The sequence below is a fragment of the Myotis lucifugus genome, unplaced genomic scaffold, assembly GCF_000147115.1.
Source record: "Myotis lucifugus unplaced genomic scaffold, Myoluc2.0 scaffold_550, whole genome shotgun sequence".
NCBI classification, from domain to species: Eukaryota; Metazoa; Chordata; class Mammalia; order Chiroptera; family Vespertilionidae; genus Myotis; species Myotis lucifugus.
Genome location: NW_005871598.1, coordinates 254,315 through 273,208, shown reverse-complemented (window position 1 = coordinate 273,208; position 18,894 = coordinate 254,315). Strand labels below are relative to the sequence as shown.

At 47.2% G+C, this 18,894-nt stretch overlaps 1 protein-coding gene across 1 annotated transcript in view; it reads right to left on the bottom strand.

Moving 5' to 3' along the window:
• Window positions 1–17,688, bottom strand: part of LOC111823553 (zinc finger protein 501-like) — a 51,910-nt gene extending 34,222 nt beyond the window's left edge. Inside the window, exon 1 of the mRNA XM_023745496.1 lies at window positions 17,595–17,688. The gene's annotated coding sequence lies outside the window, so the exon portion shown is untranslated. The remainder of the gene's footprint in view (window positions 1–17,594) is intronic.
• Window positions 17,689–18,894: the final 1,206 nt, after the last annotated feature.

Sequence of the window (18,894 nt, the reverse complement as noted above, 5' to 3'; positions counted from 1 at the left end):
CCCTGCAGGCTGGTCACCCCCAACTGCCCTTTCCTGCTGGCCTGATTTCCCACAACTGCCCTCCCCTGCAGGTCTTCTTGTGTCCACATGTGGGCAGCCATCTTGTGTGTTGGAGTGATGGTCAATTTGCATATCACTCTTTTATTAGATAAGATCAGCCCCGGACATACACCATAGCCTTCAAAAAATAGACAAAGGTCACAAACCTCTCAAAAGACCTCACTAACCTGATCATTAAGGTCTTTAATAATAGAGACAAGGAGACCCAAATCCAAAAAACAAGGTGAGATCAGGCCAAGGCTGAGCAAGGTCCAGATGAAGGCCTTTTAGCTCCTAGCCACCACTCTCACGAACCCCAAATGAAGTGCTGGTCCTCCAACTGAGGGTAAGTCAGGGGGTAAGCCTCTTCTAGGCCCATGCTTCAAATGCAACAAGGAAGGACACTGGACCAAGTCCTGCTCAAACCTGAGACCCCCGCCTGGGCCCTGCCCACAGTGTGGAAGGGAAAGCCAGTGGAAATCAGACTGCAATCTGGCCCCTCCAGGTCGGACATCAGCCAGCCCAGCAAGGCCACCCTCTGGATCCACTTTGGATCTCCCATACCTCCTCTGGACTGGCCGCCAAAGGCTGAAGCTGCCCAGGCCCTAACAGGGCTCCATGGACTTACATCACCAGGACAGAGTCTCGGGTAATGATGTGGTGGCAGGTAAGCCCATCTCCATTTTAATTGACAATGGGGCCACTTATTCTGCCTTCCCGGAATTTCTGGGGACCCTGGCTCCTCCTCAGTCTCTATTATGGGGACTGACGGATTAGTCTCACAGCCATTAGCCACCTCACCTCTACACTGCATCTTACTAAATACCCCCATCAACTCTTTTCTCATTCTACCTCGGTGCCCAACCAGGGCTACAGCGCATCCCCTCATAAAACCCAGTTGTCCCAAATGACAGTCAACCTACCTCAGTTTCCCTCTCAGCCCACAAAGCCATGACATTCCTTAGATTGTAAATGCCTTATCTCCTCCATGACTGTTCCTTCCTCTGAACAAGAAATATTCTCCTTTCACAGACTTGCTGGGTATTCTCACCTCTGAGTTGCCAATTTCAGTCTTCTCACAAAACTCCTCTATGACATAATGTGGTGAAGAGACCCCCTGACTGATCCTTTAGATCCCAAGGCCAGCATTCTCATCCCTTTAATGCTCTGAAAACTGCTCTCACCTCAGTGCCTTTTCATCCACCCCACCCCACCATTCCCAAAGAACAACTTGCTTTACTGCAAAACTAGGAACCCTACTTCACAGTCCAGCTACTATCAGAAACTGAACTCATTATAACCCAAACCTTACATGTTATCTCTAAGGAAAAATGTGGCATTTTTTTTTCTTTAAGAGTTCTTAAATTAAACACACACACACACATATTTCGTTATTGATTTCAGAGAGGAAGGGAGAGGAAGAGAGATAGAAACATCAATGATGAGAGACAATCATTGATCATCTGTCTCCGGCACATCCCCTACTGGGAATCGAGCCTGCAACCCGGGCATTTGTCCTTGGCTGGAATAAAACCGGGGACCATTCTGTCCGCAGGCCAAAGCTATATCCACTCAGCCAAATTGATTAGGGCAAAATGTGGCAGTTTCAAATCCAAGCAGCTGAAAGCCTGGGAACAGGCTGCAGGGCGTGCTCCCTCCATCCCCTGCCTTTTCTCCAGCCTCATGTGCCTACACATAATTTTCCAAAGTCTTTGGTAACTTAAAGGCTTTAGAGCATTGTTTGGTTAAATGATAAATACTAAATATTTTAAAATAGCATGAAATACTGAAACATCAACTGCTTGACACATTTTAATTGACTTGCTCTTAGTTTTTTATTACAGAAGGTCTCTTGTACTTTGTTGAATGTATATTTTCTTGAAAGTAAGAGTGTGTTTAAAATGTGTTATTTGTGAATGGGTAGAAGGTTTGTGTTGTCCAGTGAGTCAGGACCTGATCACCCCTGACGTCCAAAGGGACCCCTTCTCTCCTATAAGCTAAAGTAGGCCCACCCAGGCTCTCCTGTGGCTTAAGTCCTTATATTTGAATCTAGGCTTTATTTTTTTAAAATATATTTTATTGATTTTTTTTTTTATAGAGAGGGAGAGAGAGGGATAGAGAGTTAGAAACACCATCTGCTGCTTCCTGCACACGCCCTACTGGGGATGTGCCCGCAACCAAGGTATATGATATGCCCTTGACTGGAATTAAGGGACCCTTCAGTCTGCAGGCCAATGCTCTATCCACTGAGCCAAACCAGTCAGGGCAGAGCCTAGACTTTCTTCATTTCCACTGCTCACTCCCAGTCCTTGACACTATCATTGAAAGCCTCAACAGGTCTTCCTGCTTGGTATTTAGGAACCTCTCCCCCATTCTAGTCTTCTTAAAAGTCATACACTGCAAAAGGCACTGAGTCAGGAATGATCCCACAATAAAAGGAAATAACAAAGTAGACCAGGAGGCCAAGCAGCAGCTCAGAGGAAGCCTCCGTCTCCCCAACTCTTAGCTACACCCCATATAACACCCAAATATACCCCAGAGGAACTTCAGTCCCTACTAGCTCTTGGGGCTATGCAGGAAGATCCATGGTTAAAATTTCAGGGAAAATATATCCTTCCCCAGGGACAGGCCCATGATATCTTACGGGCTATTCATAATTCCCTACATATAGGATACATTTACAACTCCTAAAACCCCTCATCACATGTCCTAGCCTAGCCTTCCTACTGCAAGATATCTCCAGAACCTGTTCTACTTGTCACTCAGTATCTCCCCAAGGCCAGGTTAGATTAGACCTCCTTCTTTGCCCACCCATCAGGCAAGGGCCAAATCATTGGACAAGACTGACAAATTGACTTCACTCACATGTTTCCTATTTAAAATATATTTTAGATATATTTTAAATATATCTCTACACTAATAAAAGAGAAACATGCAAATTAACCATCACTCCACCACTCTGCTACACCCACAAGCCACACCCACCAGTCAACCAGGAGCAAGTATGCAAATTAACTCAACTAAGATGGCGGCCACGGAGCTGGAGCGAGCAGGAGGCATGGGTTGCCCCCGGCGATGGAGGAAGCCAAGCTTCCCACCTACCTTAGCTGACCCTGGGCTCCGCTCAAGGCTACAAAGTTTCAATTATAGAAGATAAATAAATCCCAGATACCTGCTTCCAGCCTGCCCTGGCCTCTGCCCAAGGAGGCACTTTAAAAAAAAGAAAAAAGAAAGAAAGGAGAGGCTGGGAGCTTGGGTCCTCAGGGGACATAGCCAGCCTGAAAATGGCCCGAAGCCCTCACCCAGGCTGGCCACACCCACATGGGGGGAGGCTCCCCGCTGGGGGGCTTGGCCAGCCTGCAAACAGCCATCAGCCCCTCACCCAGGCTGGCCAGGCACCCCAGTGGGGACCTCCAGCCTGAAGGGGGTGTGGCCAGCCTGAAAATGGCCCTCAGCCCCTCATCCAAGCTGGCCAGGCACCCCAGCAGGACCCCCACCCCAATTCTGGACACCCTTCAGGGCAAATCAGCTGGCCCCCACCCATGCACCAGGCCTCTATCTATACTAATAAAAGGGTAATATGCTAAGTAGACTGGGAGACCTTCCAGGAGACCTTCCAGACGTCCTTCTGGACAAAGCCATGGTGGCGGGGCTAAGGTAGAGGCGGTTAGAGGCCAAGAGGGGGAGGGCAGTTGTGGGTGATCAGCCTGGTGGAGGGTGGGGCCATTGGGGTAAGTAGACCAGCAGGGGGGCCAGTTGGGGGCAAGCAGGCCATCAGTGGGGGCCAGTTGGGGGCAAGCAGGCCATCAGTGGGGGTCAGTTGGAGGTGATCAGGACAGCAGGGAGGCAGTTGGGGGGAAGCAGTCCAGGGGCGAGGGAAGGTGGGGGTGAGCAGACTAGCAGGGGGGCAGTTGGGGGCGAGCAGGCTGGCAGGCAGGCAGGTGAGTGGTTAGGAGCCAGCAGTCCCGGATTGTGAGAGGGATGTCTGACTGCTGGTTTAGGCCCGATCCCTGTAAACCGGCAGTAGGACATCCTTTGAGGGGTCCCAAATTGAGAGGGTGCAGGCCGGGCTGAGGGACACCCCTCCCCATCCCGTGCACAGATTTTGTCCACCAGGCCACTAATACACACACACACACACACACACACACACACACACACACATGTATATGTAAAGGGTGTCGCAAAATTCACACAAGATTTAAATTTTGCGTGAGCATTAACAACAGCAACAACAAAAAATAAAAGCCTAATTTTACTTGGTTTATTGAATCAGATTCTAATACCTGTTGCCCTTTGATTTCAATCCCTTCAATTTGATAAGCATTACCAAGTACCAATTATGGCCCAGGAGCAGGGACAATGAAGATGAATGTAGACCACAGCTTTCGTATGTGCCAGCAAAGCCGTGGAAGCCATTGACCCGACGTGCTATTCCATACATAACCCTGTACTGTATACTTTATGAATCAATAAAAAATTTACAACAACAACAAAAAAAAATTTACAATTTTTAGCCCTAACCGGTTTGGCTCAGCGGATAGAACGTCAGCCTGCGGACTCAAGGGTCCCAGGTTCGATTCCAGTCAAGGGCATGTAACCTGGTTGCGGGCGCATCCCCAGTGGGGGGTGTGCAGGAGGCAGCTGATCGATGTTTCTCTCTCATCAATGTTTCTGGCTCTCTATCCCTCTCCCTTCCTCTCTGTAAAAAATCAATAAAATATATATAAAAAAAATTTACAATTTTTAATTATAAACCTGTGTTTTCTATCAAAATTACTTCTTGCGTGAATTTTGGGAAATATATATATATATTTATATGGCTCTTAACCCTCATGGATACCTTCTCAGGCTGGGTAGAAGCATTCCCCACTGCATCTGAAAAGTCCTCAAGGTCACACAAGCTCCCATTCAGCATATCATTCCAATATTCGGCCCACCCACTTCATTACAATGAGACAATGGACCTGCTTTCATATCTCAAATAACTCAACAGGTCTCCTCCACTCTGAACATCCTATGGAATATACACCCCCCCCCCCCCAGCCCCAATCTTCAGGCTAGGTAGAAAAGGCAAATTCCTTAATGAAGTCCTACCTAACTAAATTAACTCTCGAAACTAAAGATCCTTAAACTCCTCTCCTACCTCTAGCCTTTATGCACATCAGGGCAATCCCCCTCCCCCATGCACACTCCTTTCTTAGTCCCTTTGAACTCATGTATGGAAGATCCTTCTTATTAGGAAACTTCCCTTCTACGGAGACCCCTCTCAGAGACTATGTCCCCATTTAAAAATCTTGTCCAACAATAACTGAGAGAACATGCTGATCAAGTCCTGCCTCCACCTTCTATGGGAGACATCTTCCTACTCCTCTACAGCCAGGGGACTGTGTCCTCCTAAAGGAAATCCACCCATCAAATAATTTACAGCCCCAATGGCAAGGCCCTTAGCAGGTACTCCTAACCACCCCACTGCAGCTAAACTATCAGAGCAAACCCCATGGTTCCACCTTTCCAGATTAAATCCCATCCCGGGAACATCTCCATCACGTGAGCTGGAGTCCCCTATTACAGCCACCAGACTCCGCCTTACCCTCATCTATTGCTCACCCAATGTAGATGTAGCCCCCAAAATCAGTCTTTACCGACCATATCCGACACAAAAGGGCAGTTCAGATAATCCCTCTCCTAATGACCCTTTGCATCATATAGGGGACCTCAGCACTGCTGTATCCTATTTGGAAATCCTGTCTCAGGACCTACAAGAAAGCTCCAGATGCTAGCAATGGTAAAAACTGGGAAAACAAGAACCTCGCCCCCAGGGTAACCTCCCCTCCCCTAGCAAATAACTAGTCAGGTAACTAAGACCCCTGACCTTTTCCTCCCTAAAGATCACATCTAGGTCTCAGTTGCATTTCAGCTCCAGGCCCAGAAAAGCAGCAAAAGCAGACAAGCGACGCTGTGGCAGCCTCGGGACCAGCTTCTGCCTCCCAAGTCCCTCAACAGGACCGTTTTCGAGCCTTCCAGGTGGCCTAATAAATCCATAATTCTTCTTCCTTTTTGGCCCCGTGTGTTCCTCCTTTCGCGAACCTAATATCTATGGCCCCAGCGTTCTGAGAATGAAAGTAAAACTCCTCCTGCAAAACCTCACCTCATCGCTTTGTTGCCTTTAGACCCAAAACAGCTCGGGTTTCCGAATCCTCCCTGCTCAGTCGCACCATCACGTCCTTACAAGGCGGCACTGCAGCCTTTCACCCTCTTCCCCCATCAGCCATGTGTCACCCACGAGGGACTCACCATTCTGAGCGCTGGGACCTGGGCGGCGGGACCTGAGAGGCAGGTCCCCAAGGCTGGAGGGTGAACTGGGGTCGGGCTGCGGGGACGCTGTGAGCAGAGAGGAGTCCGGGAGGCACGGGGACCCCAATCTCGGGCTGTTGGGCTCAAGGAGCCTCAGACACACCCCGCACAGCAGGCGCGCTGCCTCCCAGGACTCCTCCTCCTCACAACCAGTGCCCTGAAGCCTGTGAATCTGTGAACAAAGACCTAAGATGTTAAAATGACTACTAGGAGGAAGCAGGAAGTCCCGCCCTAACTGGCTGCACAAACATCAAATGCCCTTTAGCTCCGCCCACTTGAGCGCATTTCCTTCTGGGTAATGTAGTTTTCTCCACTGCACTGCCCAGGTGAATACTAGCATCCCAGCCAATGACTTGGTGAATAAAAGTGTTGTAGCACCAAAAAAAAAAAAAGTGTTGTAGCACAGCAAGTGACGCCTGGGGAGGGACAAGATGAGATCAAACGCCTGGCTAACTGGAACAGACTGACACCTCCAAGGTGAAGAGGGTGGAAAAGAATGCAAAGAGATCCACCAAAGAATATATACCCTGGGGGGAAAATGGGAGACATTGATAATACTATCAACAATAAAAAATACATGTATTAGAAGAAACCAAGATGGCGGCATAGGTAAACACCGGAAATTGCTGCCTCCCACAACAAATTCAAAAATACAACTAAAAGACAAAATGGACATCATCCAGAACTACAGGAAGGCTGGCTGAGTGGAAATTCTACAACTAGAAGGAAAGAGAAAAGCACACTGAGACTCAGAGGAGCTGCGGAGGTGGAGTGCAGAGGTACAGAGGCGCATGAGGCAAGGGCTGGCAACTGAGGACTCGGCTGACTTTTTGAATCGGGAGGGAGTCATAAGCCCCTGACTGCTCTGAACTCCGGTTCCGGAAGACTCTGGGGACCCGGACTTGTGCGGGGAGAGACTGGACGGTCTGGCAGCGGACAGAACTCGGAACTCAAGGGCAGCTTTCTCTCAAAGGTGCTTGCAGCAATTACCGAGACACTGAGATGCAGGGCCCCTTAGGGCAGGGCTGAGGATAAGCCATAGCTGCTTGCTTAGCCCTGTTGATCCCGAGACCCCGCCCCACCCAAGCTGCAGCAAAGCCTTTTGCATATGAATGCCCTGGCCCTTTGCAATCTGAAAATTACCTAACAAACTGCAGCTGGGCCAGACAGACCCAGAACTTCCAAGAGAAGGCCCAAGGCCCCAGAGCAGCTTTCATTGCTTCACAGCTGGGCCTCATTTGGGCATCTCCAAACCCCAAACAAGGAAGAGGAATCTGCAGATCTCTTCATAGCTCCTGCTGGGTAGCCTCAGGCAGAGGCTAAATTAGCACCTCCTTAGATCCAAGAGCCAGTGTACCCAGTGGTCAGAGTAGGACCATCCAGATTACAACTTCTCAGATCCATAAGGGACACACTCAGGGGGCAGACTCAGTGAGCACCAAAAGCCCCACTGAAGCAAGTCTTGCCCCATAAGAGTGTCTTCAGCACAGAAGTTCTCCCACTGTAGACACAGCTGATTCTCACAGCCAATTGACCTGGAGGTCAATTCCTCCCAGTGATACCTACAACAATCAAGGCTTAACTACAACAAGACTGTGCACAAAGCTCACAAAGTGGGTGCACCAAGAGTGTCCATCTCAGGTAACTGGGGAGGCTGAGCCACTGGGCCCTATAGGACACCTAGCACACAAAGCCACTCTACCAACACAGGGAAGCATAAAAAATGCGGAGACAAAGAAACAGGACACAAATGACAGAAATGGAGGAAAGCAAACTACTGGATATAGAGTTCAAAACCACACTATTAAGGTTTTTCAAGAACTTTCTAGAAACCGCTGATAAATTTAGTAAGACCATCAAAAAGTCTGGTGCGACCGCCGATAAATGTAGTGAGACCCTCAAGAAATCTAGTGAGACCCTTGAGGTTATTAAAAAGGACCAACTAGAAATTAAGCATACACTGACTGAAATAAAGGATATTATGCAGAGTTCCAATAGCAGACTAGAGAATCGCAAGAATCAAGTCAACGATTTGAAATACAAAGAAGCAAAAAACACCCAACTGGAAAAGCAAAATGAAAACAGAATCCAAAAATACAAAGATAGTGTAAGGAGCCTCTGGGACAGCTTCAAGTGTACCAACATCCGAATTATAGGGGTGCCAGAAGAAGAGAGAGAGCAAGATATTGAAAACCTATTTGAAGAAATCATGACAGAAAACTTCCTTTACCTGGTGAAAGAAATAGACTTACAAGTCCAGGAAGTGCAGAGAACCCCAAACAATAGGAATCCAAAGAGGACCACACCAAGACACATCATAAATAAAATGCCAAGAGCAAAAGACAAAGAGAGAATCCTAAAAGCAGCAAGAGAAAGACAGTCAGTTACCTACAAGGGAATACCCATACAACTGTCAGCTGATTTCTCAACAGAAACTTTGCAGGCCAGAAGGGAGTGGCAAGAAATATTCAAAGTGATGAATGCCAAGAACCTCCAACCAAGATTACTTTATCCAGCAGAGCTATCATTCAGAAGTGAAGGCCAGATAAAGAGCTTCACAGATAAGGAAAAGCTAAAGGAGTTCATCACCACCAAACCAGTATTATATTAAATGCTGAAAGGTATCTTTTAAAAAGAGGAAGAAGAAGAAAAGGGTAAAGATACAAATTATGAACAACAAATACACATCTATCAACAAGTGAATCTAAAAATCAAGTGAATAGATAATCTGATGAACAATAAACTGGTGATTATAATAGAATCAGGGGCATAGAAAGGGAGTGGACTGACTATTCTTGGAGGGAAAGGGTTGTGGGGAGATGCGGGAAGAGACTGGACAAAAATCGTGCACCTATGGATGAGGACAGTGGGGTGGGGTGAGGGCAGAGGGTGGGGTGGGACCTTGGTGGAGGGGAGCTATGGGGGGGAAAAAGAGGAACAAATGTAATAATCTGGACAATAAAAATTTAATTAATCAAAAAAAATAAAAAGAAAAAAGAAAAAGAAAAAAATACATGTATTTTTTAAAATTTTAAAATAATGTAGCCCAACTGGTGTTGCTCAATGGTTGAGCCTCGACCAATGAACCAGGAGGTATGGTTCTTCTTTTTTTTGGTATTTACTTATTTATTTTTATTTCCTTATTGTTTAAAGTATTACATATATTATTACAGGCCTACTTTTTTTTTCAGTGACCTCTCCCCTGCAACCCTACCCCCAGCACATGCATTCAACCCCCTACTGTCTGTGTCTATTGGTTAAGCTTATATGCTTGCATACAAGTCCTTTGGTTGATCTCTTACTGCCCCCACCCCCACCTTCTCTCTGAAGTTTGATGGTCTGTTTGATGCTTCTATGTCTATGAATCTATTTTTGTTCATCAATTTATGCTATTCATTACATTCCACAAATTATGAGGTCATGTGATACTGGTTCTTTTCCAGGTCAGGGCACATACATGGGTTGCAGGCTTAAATTCCAGAGTGGGGGTGGGGAGGTGCAGGAGGCAGCTAATCAGTGATTTTCTATCATCATTGATGTTTTAATCTCTCCCTCTCTTTCCACCCTCTAAAACCAATAAAAATATTTTTAAAATAGTATATGCATATATGCATAGGCTATGGACATACACAGTAATGTGGTGAGGGACTAGAAGCAGTGGGGGAAGGGTAGAGGGAGAAAATGGGGCAGGAGTATGGGGGGAAACTGGGAACATCTGTAATAGAGTCAATAATAAAAAAGAATAGTGTGCACAACCAGCGTGGCTTTGTGGTTGGGCGTGTACCCATGAACCAAGATATCTCTGGTTCGATTCCAGGTCAAGGCACATGCCTAGGGTGGGGACTCCATCCCAGTAGGGAGAATGCAGGAGGCTGCTGGCCAATGATTCTCTCTCATCATTGATGCTTCTTCCTCTCCCTTTCTCTCAAAATAATCAATAAAGACATTTTTAAATTGAACAGTGTTAAGATTGATTTGACTCAACAACAACAAAGTGATTGAGGGCCACCACGTTTTCTTCCAACTCTTGTGAGCAAAATCATGCCTTGCTTTGTCTTTATAGAGAATGTCCCAGGCATAACTTTTAGGGAACAGGAACCAGCCTGGAGCAGGTATGCCTCAACTTGGCCTGTACTGTTTGAGTTCTTGAATTCATGCAGAAAAGATTTTACAACATGAGTTCAGAAGATTTTGAGGGAACATTTATTAAAGCTGGGAATAATGAAAAAAAAAAACTAAGGCTTAGAACAAGGAACAGAAGAGAAGCTAGGCAGGGCTCCTTTGGCTCCTCGAAACATTGTGGGAAATAAACAAGCCAAAGAGGAGCTGCCATAAGCTCTGGAGAATCAGAGAAAAGGAGGCCTTGAGCGTAGGTTCAGGAGATTAGTCTAGGATAGGTTATCACTGCTCATTGCAGCCCTGGTTGCAGATTGAGCAGGATGCCTTAAAAGCTTAGGAGAGCCCAACCAGTGTGGTTCAATGGTTGAGCATTGACCTATGAAATCTGAGGTCATTGTTGGATTCCAAGTCAGGACACATGCTCAGGTGGTAGGCTGGATCCCTGTTGTGAGGCATGCAGGAGGCAGCCTATCAGTGATTCTCTCTCATCATTGATATTTCTATTGCTCTCTCCTCCCTTCCTCTCTGAAATCAATAAAAATATATATTTTTGAATGTATATTTTAAATCAATTATACTTAAATCAAAGTTTTAAAAAATGACTAAAACTTGCCACTTCCCAATTATTTTACTATCCTATCTAATAATAGACAAACATGGTAATTGACCATACCTTCGCTATGCCTCCCATGGGCTAATCAGCGTGATATGCAAATTAACCACCAACAAAGATGGAGGCTAATTTGCATACTGCTGGCAGTCTGGACAGTGCCATCCCGCCCGCCCCGCCACCATCTGGGCCTGCTATTTGTGACCTGGGGCGGTGGGGCGGGACAGCACCATCCTGCCTGTCCTGCCGCCATCCAGGCCTGCTATCTGTGACCCAGTATGGTGGGCGTCCCTGTGCGACCTGACCCGGGGAAGCCGGGTGGTGCAGCAGTGATTGGCCAGCCCGCCCAGCCTCTATCTGGGCATCCTGTGTGCGACCGGACCCGGGGTGGCCGGGCAGGTCAGCAGCGATCGGCCAGCCCGCCTGGGCGTCCTGTGTGCAACCTGACCCGAGGTGGTGCCCCAACGCCCGATCGGCCCTGCTGTGTGCGCAACCTGGGGAGGCGGGGCAGGCACCGTGGGATCGGGCCTGCCATCTGCCACCCAGGGAGTGGGCCTAAGCCAGCAGGTGGTTATCTCCCGAGGGGTCCCAGACTGTGAGAGGGCACAAGTGGGGCTGAGGGACACCCCCCCCCCGGCAGTGCACAAATTTTTGTGCACCGGGCCTCTAGTCCTATATAATAAAAGCATAATATGCAAATTGACCTAATGGCTGAACAGCGGAACCACCATCAGGACGACCATCCGGGACCATGCTATGACACCCCCTGGTGCCAGGCCAGCCAAGGTGGGTGTGGTGTGATTGGTCAAGGGGCCAGGCCATCGCCCCACGATCACCACGCAGAGGGAGGCCCAGGTCACTGACCTTTGGGCTGTGGCAGGTGGGCGGGGCCTCCCTCTGTGAGGGAAGCCCAGATCCTGGGTGCCAGCAGCCAGAGGGAAGCCTATGTCCCGTGTGCCAGAAGCTGGAGGGAAGCCCAGGTCTCAGGTGCTGGAGGGAAGCCAGTGCCAACAACTGGGGGAAGGAAGGCCTACTCTTACACGAATTTTGTGCATTGGTCCACTAGTTTTTTGTTTGTTTGTTTTTTTAGATATATTTTATTGATTTTTTACGGAGAGGAAGGGAGAAGGATAGAGAGTTAGAAACATCGATGAGAGAAACATCGATCAGCTGCCTCCTGCACGTCCCCTACTGGGGATGTGCCTGCAACCAAGGCACCTGCCCTTGACCAGAGTCAAACCTGGGACCCCTCAGTCTGCAGGCTGATGCTCTATCCACTGAGCCAAACCGGTTAGGGCGGTCCACTAGTTTTATTTTGAATGTTCTTGAGCATGTTTAATACCTACTGTATCAGTAAGTTGGAAATAAAATATGATGATTTGCTACTGAAATATCTTAGCAGGCCCATGTTCAGTGCTATGACTTTGGAAGTTTGAAGCTGACAATGATGATAGTATTTACATCTGGAAAATTGACAAATACTATAAACTTTAACATCACTTAATATACTATTGAATGCTTTAACTTAAAATGAAAGGTGGAGAATGTTAGCAATGTAAGTTAATCTTATAAGTGTATCATGCAATTGGGCTTTAAATTGTATGTAGAATACAATTTGAGAAAAACAATTTTCCTTCCAGTATTCAAAACATATAGTTCCAAATGGCAAATAAATCTGTTGAGTCCTTGAGAAATGAGTGGAGTGAAAACAGATGTCTTAGATGCTGAACTGTCTTCCTATTGATTAAATCATAAATTTCTTTTAAAATTGGCAGAAGTTTCTGACCAGACTTTTCAACAAAAAATATAAAGACAGGGTCTATAAATACATAAAGAAATGCTCACCATAAAAATTTCTTAGAGAAATTGATTTAAAACAAAACAAGTTAATACTACTGATTTTTGGGCCAACAATTTAAAAAAATTAAACATCATATGTGGTCACAGGGATGAAGAAAAACTAGAATTGTCATTATTGTGGGTGGCTCAGAAGGCAAAGGGAATGACCATTTGAGATCACAGTTCTGCATATCTTAAAAAGTACAACACTCACCTATACTGCAACAGTTAGGTAAGGAAAACATCTATATATATAAAAGGGTAAGAGACTGACCATCTGACCATGCGACCGGCTGGAAGGTATGACATGCACTGACCACCAGGGGGCAGATGCTCAATGCAGAAGCTGGCAAGCTGCAATGACTTGGTAGCAGTGGTTCTCAGGTGACATACCCCACAACCAGAGAGGAGGGAGCCTGATTTCTCACGGGGCCATGCGATTCCACCTTTGGCCATGAGTTATGTTGTTGCTGGACCATGTTAGCCCCGAATCTGGTTTACTGCATACATGCATTTGTGTTCTACACCCTGTACGACAGGAAGTTTGCAGAGTGCCCTCTTGCACTCCAGAATCCCTCGAGGGATATCGGAGAGCCAGTTTTGGCCCGATCCCTGCAGGCCACACCGAAGGACCCCACCTGCCGGAGGGACCCCACTCAATCCACAGATGTCCTTCAAGCCTCAGTGCCAACTGGGGAGGGACCACGAGAGGTTGGTTCCAGGGCATGTCTGGCCCATCTCACCCAGTTCCGTCCTGCCAGCCACCTTCTAATTAATTGCCTTTCAATGTGCACGAATCCATGCTCCGGGTTACTAGTACATTTATATAAAGAACTGAATGTAGTGTTCCCAGCAAATTTATTTATAAAACCCCAAAGCTGGAAGTAAATAAAACCATAGACAGATCAATAGACAAAGCGGTTATTCACAGAACACAACACTATTCAAAAAAAATTAACTATTCATATAAGCATTAGTATTGAATTTCAAAATAACTGTGTAGCATGAAAGATACTAATATTTGTTAAAGAATACACACCTTATTGTGCTTATAATATTATTAAAAATATAAACTAATCTTGTAAAAGAAGGAAAATCAATGACTGCATGGAGGGGTGGGCAAGGCAGAAAGTAAGATTATGAAGGGGCAGGAGGTAAATATAGGGTATTGTAAGTAGGTTTAGAGTTGTTGGTATGGAAAATAATATAATCCTATATAATAAAAGGCTAATATGCAAATTTTACCTTCAAGTGTGAGTTTGACTGGGAGTTCGACCAGGGGGTGGGGCTGGCCAGCCAACCCTCCATGGCCCCTCCCCCTGGCCAGCGCTACCCCCATTCATCCCTGATTGGGATTGGCCAGACCCCACCCATGCACAAATTCGTGCACCAGGCCTCTAGTCCTAGTAAGAGCTTAATATGCTATGTGTCTGACTGTTCATTAGACTATTGGACTAGTTGCTATGACACGCACTGACCACCAGGGGGCAGACACACCAACCAGTAGGTTAGCTTACTGCTGGGATCTGGCCAATTGGAACTGGGCCAGATGGGCGGGACACATCCTCAAGCCCTCTCCAGCCCCAATTGTGCACCAGTGGGTTCCCTCGTCCTGGCCTGCAGGGATCAGGCTGAAACCAGCTGTTAGACATCCCCCGAGGGGTCCTGAATTGCAAGAGGGTGCAGGCCAGGTGAGGGACCCCACCGGTGCATGAATCCATGTACCGGGCCTCTAGTATAATTCGTATTGTTCACAACAAAGGACTCCTATTCTAGGTGACTATTGAACTCATCAATGACAGAGGTACCAGGCTGCACATTAGAACCACAAAGTCTTGCAGACTTTCTTTCAAAGCCTTGGTCAGCAATGCAAAATAACCCAATATTGGACAAAGAGTGATTTTCTGCCCTTATTACCAGTATGTGCCTTCCAAAGCACAAAAAGTTTGGGACCCCACAAATGCTGAGTCATACTAATTTTCTCTCTGTTTCAAAATATATATATATATACTAGAGGCCCGGTGCACAAAATTTGTGCGGGGGGGGGGGTGCATCTCTCAGCCCAATCTGCACCCTCTCCAATCCAGGAGTCCTCAGGGGATGTCTTACTGACAGCTTAGGCCCGCACCCCGTGTTTCTCTGCTTTCTGCGGGGCCTGCCTGCTTGCCACTATGGCAACGGGCAAGCAGGCCCTGCTGTCTGCTCTCTGTGGGCCCTGCTTGCCTGCTTGCTGCCAACAGAACTAAAAGGACTGGGGGACTCCAGCGGGGCTGAGGGAACTGGGCGCCGCCATCTGTGGCAGTGGGTGCCACCATCTTTGTGAGGGTGTGATGGTCAATTTGCATATTCCCACTTTATTAGATAGATATATCTATATTGTTAATTTCAGAGATAAAGGGATAGTGCGAGATAGAAACATCAATGATCAGAGAGAATCATGGATCTGCTGCATCCTGCACGCCCCCTACTGGGGTTTGAGCCCACAACTGGGCATGTGCCCTTGACCTGAATCAAACCCGGGACTCTTCTGTCCACAGGCTGACTCTCTTTCCATAAGAATAAAAATATTTTTACTGTATGTTTTAAATCCATTATACTTAAACCAGCTAGGGCCTAATTTACTCTCTTAAAGGAAACATTAAGAATTAAGGTGCTGCCCTGTTCAGATGGTTCAGTGGGTTGGAGCATCCTTCCACAAAGCACCCCCCCCCCTAAATAAAACTATGGCCTGTCTGCTTCCTGGTAAGGGCACATAAGTAGGTTGCAAATTTGATCCTTATTTGGAAAGCATAGAGGAGGCAACTGGTCCATATTTCCTTTCACATTGATGCTTCTTTTCTTTTCTTTCTCTCTCTCTCTCTCTCTCTTTCTCTCTCTCTCTCTCCCTCCAATAAATAATTCCCTGGGAGAGAATTAAACAATTATGATGTTGATGCTTCAAGCACATATGGTTAAATCTAAAACTATCTCTCTAGAACAGTTATCAGAATCACCTGAACTCAGTGGAAGTCTGTCTCTATCATGTAAGAGGCTAAAAGACTCAATAACACGGATTTCCAAAAACCCCTACACTATTAGTGTCATAGTCATGATCCCCACCTTGTTTTTATGTAAGCCATAAAATCTGATGGTTTCTGATTATAGTCATCTCTTTATTTATTTTTTAAATCCTCAGCCAAGGATATTTTTTCTATTGATTTTTAGGGAGAGTGAAAGAGAGAGGAAAAGACACAGAGAAACAGCAATGTGAGAGAAACACATCAATTGGTTGCCTCTGACCATGGCCAGGGCCCGAGGAGCCTGCAACCAAGGTACATGCCCTGGACCAGGACCAAACCTGGGACCCTTTGGTCCGCAGGCTGAGGCTCTATCCACTGAGCCAAACAGGCCAGGGCTCTTTATTTTTTTTTAACTTAGGTTAATCTTTGAGTGATAAAAATTAACTTTCCCATGGGAGAAGCTGTTTCTAAGGGATTCCAACATAACTTTAGACACTAGCGAGAGTAGAGCCCATGGTGAACTAGAAACTGTGCTTTCCCCAGTGAAACCCATGCTTTAATGTCTATAAATATGGCCAGTGACACAGGAGGCTTGAGTCAGCCAACTTGTGGTCTTTCTTAAAGCAGAGAATCCTCTGGAGATCACATAGAGGCTGGTGTTGGGATTTGAAAGATGATTTCCTGAGACAGATGTATTGTAAGTGCCTAAGGCTCCTCATTATCTCAAATAGTATTTCTTCTATTGCATATCCTGCCCCTTTACTGTGTCCTCCATCCAATTTTTTGAAATTCTTGGAAGCTTACCATCATCACGGTCTCTTTGTACATTTCTGTTTGTAATTTTCCTCTGGAGAACTATCCTTGTGGTGAGTAAACTAAAGCTCCTTCCAGATGCACTTTTACTCATAAATAAGCAAACATGTTTAAGCCCCTGGATTCTGTATGTGCATTCAGGACTGTAAATTTCCCTCTGGCAATGATTTTTCAGAATGGGCTGCCCATCAGCCCTTCTGAAGGCAGCCTGGGCCTGGAGGCAAACTGTGAGGCCTCCTGAGGAGAAGGTCAAGTCCTGCCACAGGGTCCACATGCCAGCCAGGACCCCCCTTTCTAATTTCAGTGTCCACAGCAGCCACAGTGACCTCCCTTCATCTCCCAAATGGGGAGAGGGGGGCATGCTCCCAGCAGGCCTTCCAACTGGACTCTGCCACCCCTTCCCAGATTGTCTCAGGGAGGCCCCCACTGACCACCACTGGCTTCACCTTGTGCCTGAGCTCCTGTCACCTGTCACAGCTGTCCTGTTCACTGTCTGTGGGCTGTTCTCCACTAGGACTCCAGCTCCTAAGGGAAGGGGGCTCTGTATCTCCGGAGTCTTGGACAGTTGGGTCAACAGTGTCCATGCCCTTGGTCCTTACAGGTCTCAGCTGTGCCTGCCCTTGGCTGCTGCCTCTACATCCAGTCAGATTCCAATTCTCATTCCTAGAGCCCTTCCCTCAGCCCACCCTCTCAAGGACCCTGCTCCTCTCCAGCCCTGTCCCAGACCCCAACCTCCCTGCTGCTTCACCCACACACCCCAGTAGCACACTATGCCCAGAGTTCAGGGTCCATCAACTCACTTCAGGAGCATGTCTCACCTTCAGTGGAACATCCCAGGCACAGCCAGGAGAGTGTAGAGGGGTGGGCTGTGTAGGCAGTAGAGCAGTCTCAGTGCAGCAGGGTGGATGTCTATCCATGACAGAAAGATCAGGGATGTTTCTAGATTGGTATCTGGAACCTCCTTTAGTGGTGAAACTTGAAGACACTGGTAAGGCAGGACAGGACCACCTGGCTTAGCAGCCTGCAACATCTCCTGCTGGGCAGATAGGGAATCAGCCTCTGCAGAGACAGCTCCTCTCCCTCCCTGTGCAGGTCAATGGCTGGAGCACTTCATTACAGTGCACTAGGTTGTCCCTGCCTGGGTCACAAGTTTTCTTGGAGCACATGCTGATCCCAGGTCATGCACAACCCCAACCCGGTAATCCATGTAGCAGAGCTTGCTCCATTTCCCACTAACCATGGCCCCAAAGAACAGAGTCTCCACCAGCCTGGACGGGGACTAGAGAAGGCCTCAGGGCCAAACAAATGGCCCAGCACCAACTCTCCCTGCAACTGCTCTGGGCCTTTGCCTGCCCAGCTACCACTGCTGCTTCCAACCTTTACACCTGAGATGAATCTGAGCTTTGCATCCCCCTGAATCCAAAATAGTCCAGTGTCAACATCAGTTGGAAGGTGCAGAGACCACAAGGGCCATGTCCAGGCCCAGAGCTTTTCACAGCCCCTTAGGTTTTAGTCTCAGGGAGCTGCTGGTTCATCACTGGGTATCTGGTCTCTGCTGATGTTAACATGTGTCGACCAATTGGATGAGTGGAAAATAAAACCCACAAGCCCTAGTTGGTTTGGCTCAGTGGATAGAGCGTCTGCCTGTGGACAGAAGGGTCCTGGGTTCGATTCTGGTCAAGGGAACATGCCGAGGTTGTGGGCTCAAATTCCCAGTGGGGGGCATGCAGGAGGTGACCGATCATAAGTGATTCTCTCTTATCATTGATGTTTCTATCTCTCTCTCCCTCTCCCTTCCTCTCTGAAATCAATAAAAATATATTTTAAAAACCCCACAAAATAAAGATATTGATTAGAGAGAGAGAAAACTTGGGAGGGAGAGAGGGAAATACATCCATTTTTTGTTCCACTAATTTTATACATTCACTAGTGACCTGGTGCATGGATTCGTGCACAATGAAAGGAAATTAATTAAAGTTACCAGAGGGGTGGGACTGGGCCAGTTGGGCCAGACACACCCTGGAGCCAACCTCCCGTGGTCCCTCTAGGCATCTGCAGAGCAAGCGGATCTCTCTGACTGGTGGGGTCCATCGGCCTGGTCTGGGGGGATTGGGCTGA